This window comes from Manis pentadactyla, chromosome 18, assembly GCF_030020395.1.
Source record: "Manis pentadactyla isolate mManPen7 chromosome 18, mManPen7.hap1, whole genome shotgun sequence".
In the NCBI taxonomy this organism is placed as follows: domain Eukaryota; kingdom Metazoa; phylum Chordata; class Mammalia; order Pholidota; family Manidae; genus Manis; species Manis pentadactyla.
In genome coordinates, this window is record NC_080036.1 from 19,860,345 (window position 1) to 19,871,636 (window position 11,292).

The window sequence follows — 11,292 nt, forward strand, 5'->3', positions numbered from 1 at the left end:
TGTGTGCATTCCTGAATGGCGCTGAATCATTTCTGTATTCCAGACGTTAAAATCTAGAGGGAGGACTGGTGGAGGGGGGAGACCCCTTAGATGTCAATCCTTTAAATAAAGGTAAACTTAACATTCACTCCTTTGAAGTTAGAGTGTAGATGGCTATAATTTTTTTTTAATTTAGTGGATGTCATATCAAAACGGGAAGAAAGGCGTTGCCTCGCATGAGAGTTTTTAGTTACATGATATTTTAAAACCATAATTTTAGAAAAGGCTAAGATGGCAACGCGGGAGTTGGAAGGCTTTCTCGCCGCCCTGCGGGGTGGGCCTCTCCCAGCAGGAGCGGGAGGTTTCCAGTGCTGGAAACGCTCAGTTTTCCCCGTCAGTGGTATCGCAGCCTGAAGATGCCTCCCGACGCTCCTCGCTACCCAGCGGGTGGGTTTTGGTGTTTCACTCCGGGTGGGGGCAGAGCGCGCAGAAGAGGGGTTGGGAAGGCCACCCAGCCTCCAGCGCCCCTGGGCCCTCCACCTGAGCCTCCCATAACCTAGGCGGCAACCCCACAGCCAGCCGGTCTAGAGGAGTTCAGCACCTGGGAAAAGGGGTGTGGGGTGTCCTCACGGTCACCCGACTGGAGACCAGCCAGGGAGAGGCGCGCGCGGCCCGGCCTAGCCAAGGTTCGGCCTGGGTGACCTCGGAGCAGGGTGCTCGGTGCCCACACTACCCTGGCGCACCGAGCTCTGGACTAGGGGCGGCCACTGGGCGTTTGAGTTTAAAACACAGATTCGTTTGCTTTACAACCCAGAGGCGCGGGTGAAGTCCTCCAGTTTCTAACCTCTGGTTTGCGATTATCCGCTGGGCCCTGTCTTTTCTTTCTTTTTGGTTAGGTGAGAACGGGACAGCGAGAGAGGAAGGCTCCTCTCGTGTCCTCAGCTCCCAGGGCTGGCGATGGTAGGAAACAGGGACCCGTCCATACAACCCGAGGTCACAGGCAGCCTGTGATTCGGACTTGTCGCTCTCGTCCCCGACCCTGGAATTGCGGTGCAGAGGTTGCGGGAGGGGCGTTCCGCGCTGGTCCCTGGCGAGGCCCGAGCTGCGTGTGTTCCACCTCCGCTCCTGGTTATGAGCAAAGCGCAAGGTCTACAAGCCTGCTTCCTTATGGTGTTTTTTTATGGAGCCTCCTGCCCACTCTGCACTCTGCAGGGAGGGTTACCCGCCAAGACGCCCCCGCAGGAGCCTTGAATCCCTCTCCTGCCTGGTTCAGAGGGAATCCCGGGCGCCCGGCGCGCCCGCGGTGGCGTCGATGTCCGCGGAGCCCTTGGCCGGCTGCGCCGCCTTCCCGCTGGGCAGGGGCCAGAGCGGCTCAGGCTCGGAAGCCGCACAGTCCCCTCACGGCCACGGTCCCCTCCTCGCCTCTTCCCGCTTCCCCCCGCGGATTCTGCCGGCCCTTTTTCACTACAAGCGCTTCTCCTGGAAGCCAGGACAGGCGGCGTCGTATTCATAGCACAAAACCCCGCTTTTAAAGCCCAGCTGTGGGCCTGGGTCCTTCGTAGGAGATCGAGAAAAAGGGAGATTGAGAGCCCTGGGGGTGGCCCTTCTGCAAAGAGAAGACTCCCCTTCGTTTGCATCTCTGCTCAAGTTTTTAAAAGTTATACTTAGGACCTGTTTTCTATTCCTTTACTGTGGACCTGGAAAAAAAAATATTTGGAGAAGCCGATCTAAGGGTAGCTCCTTTCCCACGGACCTAGGGCCGCTCTCTCCAAAACCTCCAGGGCAAGAAGTTCTGTGGCCAGAATTGGCAACTTGGGTGTCTACGCAGACTCTAACTGTGGGGCTTGAGGGGTACACATACTCCATTTCTACCCCCACCCAGGGCGCCAGGGGCCAGGTTCTCCCCCTCGGCCTAGTATGACAGAGCTGCTGCTGCTGGGGTCTGTCCCGCAGGCCCGGTGGCCTGTGGGGTCCTGTTACCGCGCCTCATTCTGGGGCCCCGGGCAGCCGCTGCCCCAACCTGCAGAAGCTAGAACAGTCAAGGATTTGCACTTGTAAAACAAGTTAAAGCAACTCTTAAACTTCTCCGTTTCTGCCCACCTGTTAAAGAACACAAATTATTAACGATCTGAGTTGATAATTCAGGAAACAAGAGGCAGTCATCATACTGGTTTGTTCCCCCACTGTGAGCTCCTTCCTCAGGAGAGATCTCTTAATATAGGCAGGTCCTTAAGGGCAGTTCTCAGGAATCTAACCTCTCTTCTTCGTCTCAGAGTTAATGAAACCCAAACTATAAATCAGATTATTTACCTCAAATACCTTGTTTGAGATAGCCAGATAAAAATTAAAACCGTCCAAGTGATAATAAATAAGTCCTTTTTCTGCTCTTCCAAAATTCACAAAACCAACAAATTAATTCTAGATGATTTCCATTTTGGAATAATTGGCATTACTTCTGTTGTTCCCAAAGTGGTCCCCAGCCCTAGCTGTCTAGCCAGCTTCTTTGCATCTACTCAGCCTGGTCCATTTCAAAGTTCCTTGGTTTGATCTGTTCTCACAGAAGCCCCCTCCCCAGTTCCTTTTATTTTCTTTCCCCTGGCAGATCAATCACAGAGACAATTGATTTTTCTGTGTCCTGTTTGAACCAGAAAGTGCTGACATCTTGGGGTGGGAGGGGGCAAAATAAGAGTGAGCAATAACTCCCAGGAAATACAAGGCAGTCGGGCCAGTCTCCACATATAAGTGATTAAAGTTCTGAATGCATACATATATGTGTGTGTATACTACTGTTTAAACCCCCATGGCAGTGGTAAGAAATTTCAGTGTAATACAGGAAGACAAACTGAGTGAGAAGTCATATAAATAATCTGGACAAATGAAGAGGAGAGCCCAGCCTAAATGTCTAGGAGTAGATCATTAATGATGAAATCCTAAATTCCTGAGCTAGGTCCTACACTTGCTAGAAAAGAATCATTTTTTTCCTCTTTTATTGGAAATAAGACCCTAAATTCCTTTTGACTGAAAGGAAGTTACCAGACAAGATGCAATTTTCTCTTTCTTTTCTGACAACTCTGTCATCCACAGGATCACAGCCATGTCAGGGTGTCTGTCTTGGAAAGAAAAAAAAAAAAAGAAAGCGAGCTAGTGAGAGAAGCCCCTGCAGCCTGTGGCCATTTCTGCATCAAAATTTTCCAGACTTCTATTTTTGATTGTGATCCCACTGATCTGAGTTTGAAATGCTAGCGCAGTGAAGCCCCTAAGCCTTCAATCGTGTGAAATTTTCAAAAGATCTCTAGAAGCAATCTCAGGCTGCCTGACCCCTGACAGGCACCGATCTCTTTATTCCTCTCTCTGCCAGCACTTCATTTGTTGGACTATCTTTCAGATTTGCACCTCCAGATGACAAACCTGAGTGTTTATTATGTGTACATGAATCGGAAATCTTCAAGCCCGCATAAAAGCTCCATCTTAAACATAATATTTAATTTCCCAGCCTAAGTGCCTGCTTCTTTATTTGCTTTTCATTAGCTTAAATATTTTTTCCAGGTCTCCCTATGTGTCACTTTGATATTTAGATGATTCTCCCTTTTAATCATCATTTCCCCCTTGAAAAATCCCTTGTTGCCGGCGACTGCGGGGCTCACAACTGCAACGTCACTGAGCGGCACGCGGCGAGGCCGCAGAGCCTGGCGCAGAGCGGTTCCGACTGTGGGGGGCGCTTCTCCAGGCGGGGTGCGGGCCCGGGAGGTGACTGAGAAAAGCCTGCTTTTAGCCAAAAGCCTAGGCTGGGTCAGGACCGGTGCCTACCCTCCCATCTCATTCCACCCCAGGCCCTTTAAATTCCGTATACTATTAAAAAAAAAAAAAAAACCTCAGGTGACTTGCAAAGGCGCTGGGGCAGCTTTCTTGAGGTCCTCGGGGTCAGCCCTGCTGCTGACGTCTCTGAGCGAGCGTGGGCGATAGGTTTAGACAACCCACCCAAATCAATCAGACACCACTTCCTATCCGGGCACATCCTTGCACTGGCCTTTCTGGGAATCGCTAAATCCTGGGGGCTTGAGGGCACTAGAGGGAAGGAAAGGGGGCCTTCTTGGGGGCGGGCTGCTTTGTTAAAATGCCCACTGCCAAATAATTCCACGGACAAGATTTTGGGGGTGGAGATGTCGCCCACCCCTTCCCAGTCTCAGCCCCAGACTGGGGCGTTAGGTCCCAACCGGGCACCTAGGTGGAATGAGTGGATATACAGTCGCACCCCACCCCTGAAGCAAGAGGTGAATCGACACTCGCAAGCAGTCCCAGGTCTGGAGGTGGTGGGCTGAAGCCTGAATCCTCCTCCCTCTGTGTTTGGATGGGCTGTGTTGCTATGATTAACTTATTAAACCCCCTCGTAATTATTTTAATTTGACTCGAAAAAATACTTTGGGCGGCGTTTAGATGTGTTTGTATTTATCCATCCCCCCCATAAAACCTGTGTTAAAACAAATGTTACTTTTCTCTCTCTGTACATAGACCCTCCCTTTTTGAAATAGACCGCAGGGACTGCCATTAGATCGAATGGCAAGTCTTTATGGAAAGTGTTTTGCATAATTACATACCAAAGCCAGAACAGTCACCTCCACATTTTATGGGTCACAAACCATCAACAATTGCCACATTATTGTCCACGAAACCTTAGTCCCTTCACTGACGGAGCGGACTCCACTGCCTAATCTAGAACGGGAGAGGATGGAAATTTCTTCTAATAAGAACCCGAGAAGATTAGGTCCCCACTGACAACGTGTTTACATATAGTTATAAAGTTCAGAGGACCGACGAAGAGAGGAAAGGAAATCGGACTAGGCCTGATTAAGAGAGGCGCATCGGTCTAATATAGATAGCGCATCAAAAGGAGCGGCTGAATGCTACTCCCCTTTTCAGATCCAACCCCTTTCCTACCTTTGTGATGCAGTAATTAAGATATTCTTATTTAGAAAGACAGCTTCTCTGGTAACTGAATAATATTAGTTCCTTTGATGTCAAACTTTTGACAGTTATCACACCAGCACTGGGCAATTTAGCACAAATGCCCTCCTTAAAAAAAATGAAAGAAAGAAAGAAAGAAAGAAAAAGAAGACCCCCATCGGCTTTGAAGAAATCTAATAAGTGTGATCCTTACCACGAAATGATCTAAATCGCCGCCGACAGGCCGCCCGACTATAAATTACATTCAGTGTTACATAATGAAGCCGAATTTGGGTTTTAGCTCATTGAGGCTGTATTGGTGGAAACTGGGGCAGGAACCCCACGAGTCCTGCGCCCCCGTTCCCAGTCCCAGAGCCCTTGCCCAGAGTGGGAGGAAAACCCCGAAAAGTCAGCCTGGGTCTGGGCGGGGACGGGAATGGGGTGGAGGGTCCAGCCGTCGGAGGGGGCGGGGGCAGGTGCCGGCGGAGCTCTGAGCCCTCGCCCCAGCTCCGGAGAGTCGGGCAGGACCAGCCACCTACTCCGGGGATGACACTTCGCCGTTGCTTTTCCGAGTTTGGTGGCCCAATTTGGGATTTGCCAGATGGCAGGATTATCTTCGCGTCTGTTATATGTGTAGGTTGCGGGGCGGGGAAAGGAGGATGGAGGGCCAAGGCAGGGAAGTCCAGAGACCGCGCTGGTTCCTTTAAAATACACGCATGTTTCCCTCTTTGCCCAGTCTTGGGCGACCACTGCCTGGACCCTCACCGGATTGCTTGGCATCCCCGAGCCACCCTGAGGCAGGCAGTAGGCGGCGTCCCCGCCGCCACCCCGGTCTTTCGGCGACGGCCCCCTGCCCGCCTCTCTAGACCAGGGACCCGAGCCCAGAAGGAGGGGCTGGGGGAGGCGATGAGAGAGCTTCCCCCAAGAAGAAAAAAGGGGGTAGAAGGGTTGGGAGAGAAGAGGCCAGAGAGGGCGGGTTGGGAGGGATGAGACTGTGACGGTGACACCTGGAGAGCATTGTCCTTGCGAGCAACACCTGTCAATCTCCGCTCCGGGTCCCAGGGCCGGGGGCGGGGAGGCCGCGGGTCTCCGCGGTGATGTCATCGCAGAGTCCCTTTCCGACGGAGGGCGGGGAGGACAGGGAGGGGCGCAGAGCCCGGCGGGCTGGGAGAAGGATATGGGGAAGAAAAGAGAGAAAATAAACAGAAATCGTGCTCACTCGCCGCGTGCTCGGTTCCGGATTTACATGGAAATCAATAGTCCGACATTAGTGTTATTTCTAAACTGCATTGGCCCGTCTTGCTTTTCACTGGGGGTTGGAGGACTGGGGTTACAGCATCCCATCCCACAAACCGCAATCCTTGGGGGTTATCGCGAAGCCTTGGGGTGACTGACCCTCCTTCCACACCCAGCTCCCTCCTTTCCTGGAGGTTTGTTTCAAGCTCAGGCTTCAGGTTTGAGGAGGAAACACTTGGCGATGAGTTTTGAAAATCTTCCGATGTTGCAGGGGGAAGGGGGAGAAGAGTTAATTAACGCTGGGCTGGCTCAGCAAGTGGGAAAGGGGGTCTCGGCGTGGGTGGGCGGGCTAGGTCCCACAAGGGGGTGCGTGCAGTGCCGGAGGCTTGCGATCTGGAGGTCCCGGCTTGGAGGCCTCAGTTTGGAGGAAATGATCTGCAATGGCCTCCGCGAGGGGCTGCTCAGGTACCCCAGGTAGTCGCCCGTAGGTCCTGGGGAATTCTGAGCTCCCACCTACTGAGCTCCCACCCCACCCCCGCACCCCCGGCCCACAGAACGCTACTGGGCTCTCCGTCTTCCTATTCTTTGCGGCCTTAGCTAATTAGCAGCCTGCCAGCGGCCTGATTTATGGAAACGCTCGGCGGGAGGAGACGCGCCGCTAGCCTGGTCCGGGCAGCCTCGGGGCGGAGTAGAGGAGGAGTCTGCACCGGCCCCCTCAGACGACTTTCCCTCCGCCCGCCAGAACCTGGAAGTTGCCGTCCCTCTACCCACCTTGCAACCTGGAGGTCTTAGAGGCCCCCGCGTCCTGCATGCCCCAGCCCGGGACGCGGGAAGCCTGGCGCCAGCGGGGCGGGCGGAGGGCGGGCGCCGCGTAGCCTACTGCGGAGTCCCGACCGGCAGGTCCCAGCTTCTGCTGACCCCGAGGGCGCTTGGGGCACGGCCAAAATCCTACTACAGCCGGAGCCTAGTGCGCCCGGGTTGGGCGCGTCCCTTCCCACGTCTGGATCCCCGAAGAAGGGAAATCCGACCTGCAGGGTAGGGGACGCGGCACCAGGTCGGCATCGGGCTCCCAGGCCGCGAGGAGGCGTCGCAGGCCAGGGTGGGGCCGAAGGGAAGCACAAGCCCAGCTAGCTAGCCCCAGGTTACCAGCGCCTGTTTCAGGGGGAAAGCATGCTCCACTTCGCTCTGTCTCCCATCACTTTCTCCCGGGACTCATCCTCAGAGTCGGAACCTCCCGCCAAGAGTCTGAATTTGGAGCTAGATGAATGAGACGCCACCGACCTTCTCTATGACCACCCAGCCAGGCACTTGCCCAAAGATGCGGGCGCCCTCTCCTCCCCTTTCGCGGTTTGCTCTCGGTGGTAAAGGGGCAGGAGAGGCCACAGGGGCTACTTCCCTCCCCATTTGACCCCAGAAATCAGGATGCAGAGGGAAAGGGGTGGAGGAGTTAAGGGAGGAAGCGCAGTAGGACCTGTTGCTGGTGCTCCAACAGCGTCGCCACTCTCCGGGAAGACGCTCGAAGTCAATCTTCAGGAGACAACAGTGGAGGGGGGCAAAGAAGAGAGGGGCAAGCATCTGAGCCCTCCCCACCTCGGGGAAGTGTTGGAGGAATGAGAGACTAGCCGACCCAGAGGGCCAGAAGCTGGAAAATGCCCCCCACCCCGACACACACACACACACACACTTGGGGTGGGATAAGGACTAGGAGTGGAGATCAGGGGGAAGGGGGCCATGTCCACAGTCTGGCAATGGCCGAAATTGCAGTTGAGGGAGACAAGATCTCCAAGAAAATGTTTCAGATTTTCAATTCACCTTCCTCAGAAGCCATATGTGGACTCTGAGTCAGGTGCAGAACTGACACCTTTCTCCCCCATCACAAGACCTCTGGACACTGGCCTCTGTCCCCCTCCTTCCCGGACCTCCCTTGAAGATTGGAGACATTTGATGTTACTGAGAACCCAGTGCCTGCCTCTTCCCTCCAAGGTTCCTGGAAAATTTGATTTTCTGCTCATTTTCCTCACTTTCGTCCCCTGTCTCTGCCACCACCATTTCCAAAGGGTTTGTAAGATCTAGGAGTAATGCCCACCCGGCTGGAGGAAGGAAGCTGACACCTTTCAGATGGCCTGGGAGCTGGGCTGAGCACCCATCTATTCAGTTCCCTGAGTTCCCAACTGCTGAAGGCTAGGGTCACCTGCCCAGACACACTGAGGTGCTTCAAATACATGGCCAAAGTCTAAGCAGAAATGGGGAGCCGCTCTCACCAAAATATTTGCTTTCAGGCAGCGCTGGTCCCAGGCTGGCTCGGTCACCCGAGGGCCAAGCTCCCAAGGGCGGGGCCTCCCTAGGCCGCCACTCCCAGGGCACTGGCAGAGCACATGCTGGCCGTTAGGCGCCCAAATAATATTCTTCATTCATTCGTCTTTTTCAAAGTTGATTTATAGCAATCGACAGGTTAAAGCCTCATCTGACTTCATTACTTTTAAAAGCTGTCTATTTCACAACTGTCACTTTTCATCACTTAACTCAAATAAATACTTGAAGAAATGAATTGGAAGAGACTTTTAGATCATGTTTATGATTCTTGGTGGCCACGTTAACATTCCTAATGACCTGACCCTCTGAGTTTCCGTAGACTCCTAAATTGAGCCGAAAATTCTTGCATTTATACTAGAAAACTGCAAGGAAGATGAGATGGCCAGAAATACGGGGTAAAAGAGGAAGTGCAGCTGGCCAGGAGTCTGCAGCCGGTGCAGGCTCAGCAAAGCTTTCCGGAGGCCGCGTGAGCCCAGGCGGGTACCGAGGCCACTGGGGAGGAGGGCAGCTCAGGGGTCAGGGCGTTCTGGTGTAAAGAGCTGCTGAAAGGAAAGCCCAGCCTAACCGCCGTGCTGCTCGCTCGCCGTTGCTCTAGACTCACAGAGCTGGGCTGCAAACCCACAAGGAAATTCATGCACGATGGAAGTGCTGTTCATTATGACTATTACCACTGTTATTCCTATCGTTTCAAAATAGATTTTAAACATCCCCACGACCGCAAGTTGGGGGTGGCGAGCTAAAAGGCATTTCATCCCGGTCATCTTTAACGTAGAGTGTGTGTGAGATTCCCAGGGAAGGCAGACATGTGGAAAGGAAATCGTATGGACGGAAGTGCGTTCAATAAATTGAAATAGCTTCTTCAATTTTGCTGCCATTTGCCCGATGCTGGGTCTTCTTGGGCTGGTGTTACTCTCTTCCCCTCTCTCTCCTCCACTCACCCACTCACACAGAACCAGCTCACAGAAGTCGGCCAAAAAAAAAAAAAAGAAAGAAAGAAAAAGAGAAATTGAGAAACAGAAAAGAAAGAAAAAATAAAGAACGAAAAGGAAAAGTAAGGGAAATTACAAGGAAAGAACAGGAAAAGAAAAACCTATTAAACAAGATAACTGCTTAGTTGGGGGAGACAAAGCGATATCAAGTCCATAAGATTTGCTTTCCTTTATTATTTTTTTTTCTTGAAAAAAGGAAATAGAGGCGAAGTCTCCCCTGGGAAATTGGACGACTCCCTGGTGTTTGGGGCTGGCCTCCCCGAAACGGGCCGAGACCGACCCCGCGCGCGGGTCCGGGAGGCTCCGGGGTCCCCGCGCCCTTGCGTCAGCCTCGCCCGGGTCCCACCAGGAGCGCGAACTGCGCAGATTCTGGAAGGGAGCGGGCCCCGCCTCGGCCTGCCGGGTTACTCGCCGCCGCCGCCAGCTCCCCGTGCCGCGGCCTCGGGTAATCGCCCACCCCGCGGACCTGCCGGCTCAGCGGGTCCGAGTGCTCCCCGACATTTAGCGCCGAGGCGCGAGCAAGCCGGCGGCAGCGCGGGGCCGCGGCTGCTGCCTCACTGCGGGAACGCGTCCTGCACACTCGGTCGCCGCCAGCCCTGCGCGCTGCCGTACCTTGGAGCGCCACCTAGCTGCGGAAACTGGAATTGCGTGGCCGTGCCTCCCAGCCTTCTGCAGCCTAACTTGAACCTCACCGGACTTTTTTCTCTATATCAAAACCATAAAAGAAGCCGAAACGGGCTTTCCTCCCGCTAGTTAAAACCTATTATCTGTGACCGATATATCCCACAATGTCTGCACTGGAATGAAGGGAAAACAACAGGAGAAAGAGAAAAAAATACTGGTACAATTTCACCAAGTCTAAGTTGTGACGGTGTTTTGGTAAAAAAGATAAAGGAGGGATGACTTCTCGGAGGCCATGAGTTCAGACCGCCGTGTTCAGGCCACTCAGCTGTGGCCAATGCAAATATTTCCCATGAGACAGGCATTTATGCAGTTATCCCTTTCCAATTACTATTTCCACTTAAATTCACTCATTCTGGTCAGTCGGACATCAGAGGCGTTCTGCCTTGCCAGTGGCCAGTCTACTGGAACCTCTTACCCCGCAGTCTTCCGCTCTGCTGACAAACTAACCACCCAATGCAGCCCCCAAATATGTACACCTCTTGGCCTGTGAAAGCAACTGGCAAAAGTTACAAACTACACCGCATTTCTCTCCAACGTGCAACTGGCGCATTTGACTCCATTTTATTCAGCTGTTAACTTAAGAGGTTGTCCCACTCTTAAGTCCTTAGGACTAAAAAATATGCAGAAAAGTTAATTCACTTATATAGTGAGTCGTCACTTCAGTTTGTTTTCAAAGGACACTGCCCCAAAGATAGGTGTTATAAGTAAAAACAAACTTCACAAAACAAAAATTTTCCTGCAAAGACGCCAACCATGGTGTTAAAAGCAGAGTGTGTATCCTGTGGTCCTGCGAGGATTTGTGTAGTTTCTTTGTTTTGAAGGGGGTACAGACCTTTTCCTAGAGTAGTTTTGACTATAAGTTTGGTTTTGTTTTTGTTTTAAGGAGCAACTCATTGGGTCTCACATATAATGATGGCTAAACGGGAACTCTGGGGTGGGGGTGGGGGAAGTGTGTGGTGGTATAAGCCTGTGTATTTGCCTGCCTGAGCAAACCAAGCATATAGGACCTTTCGTGAAACTGTACCCTCCCTGAGTTGGCAGGTGAACTCCCAAAGGGCTGGCTGGTGCTGGAAGAGTGCTGCTTCTCCCTGCTGCTTTACTCCCAACTGCAGATGAGGAGGGCTCAGAGAGCCCGTGCTCAGAAACTGCA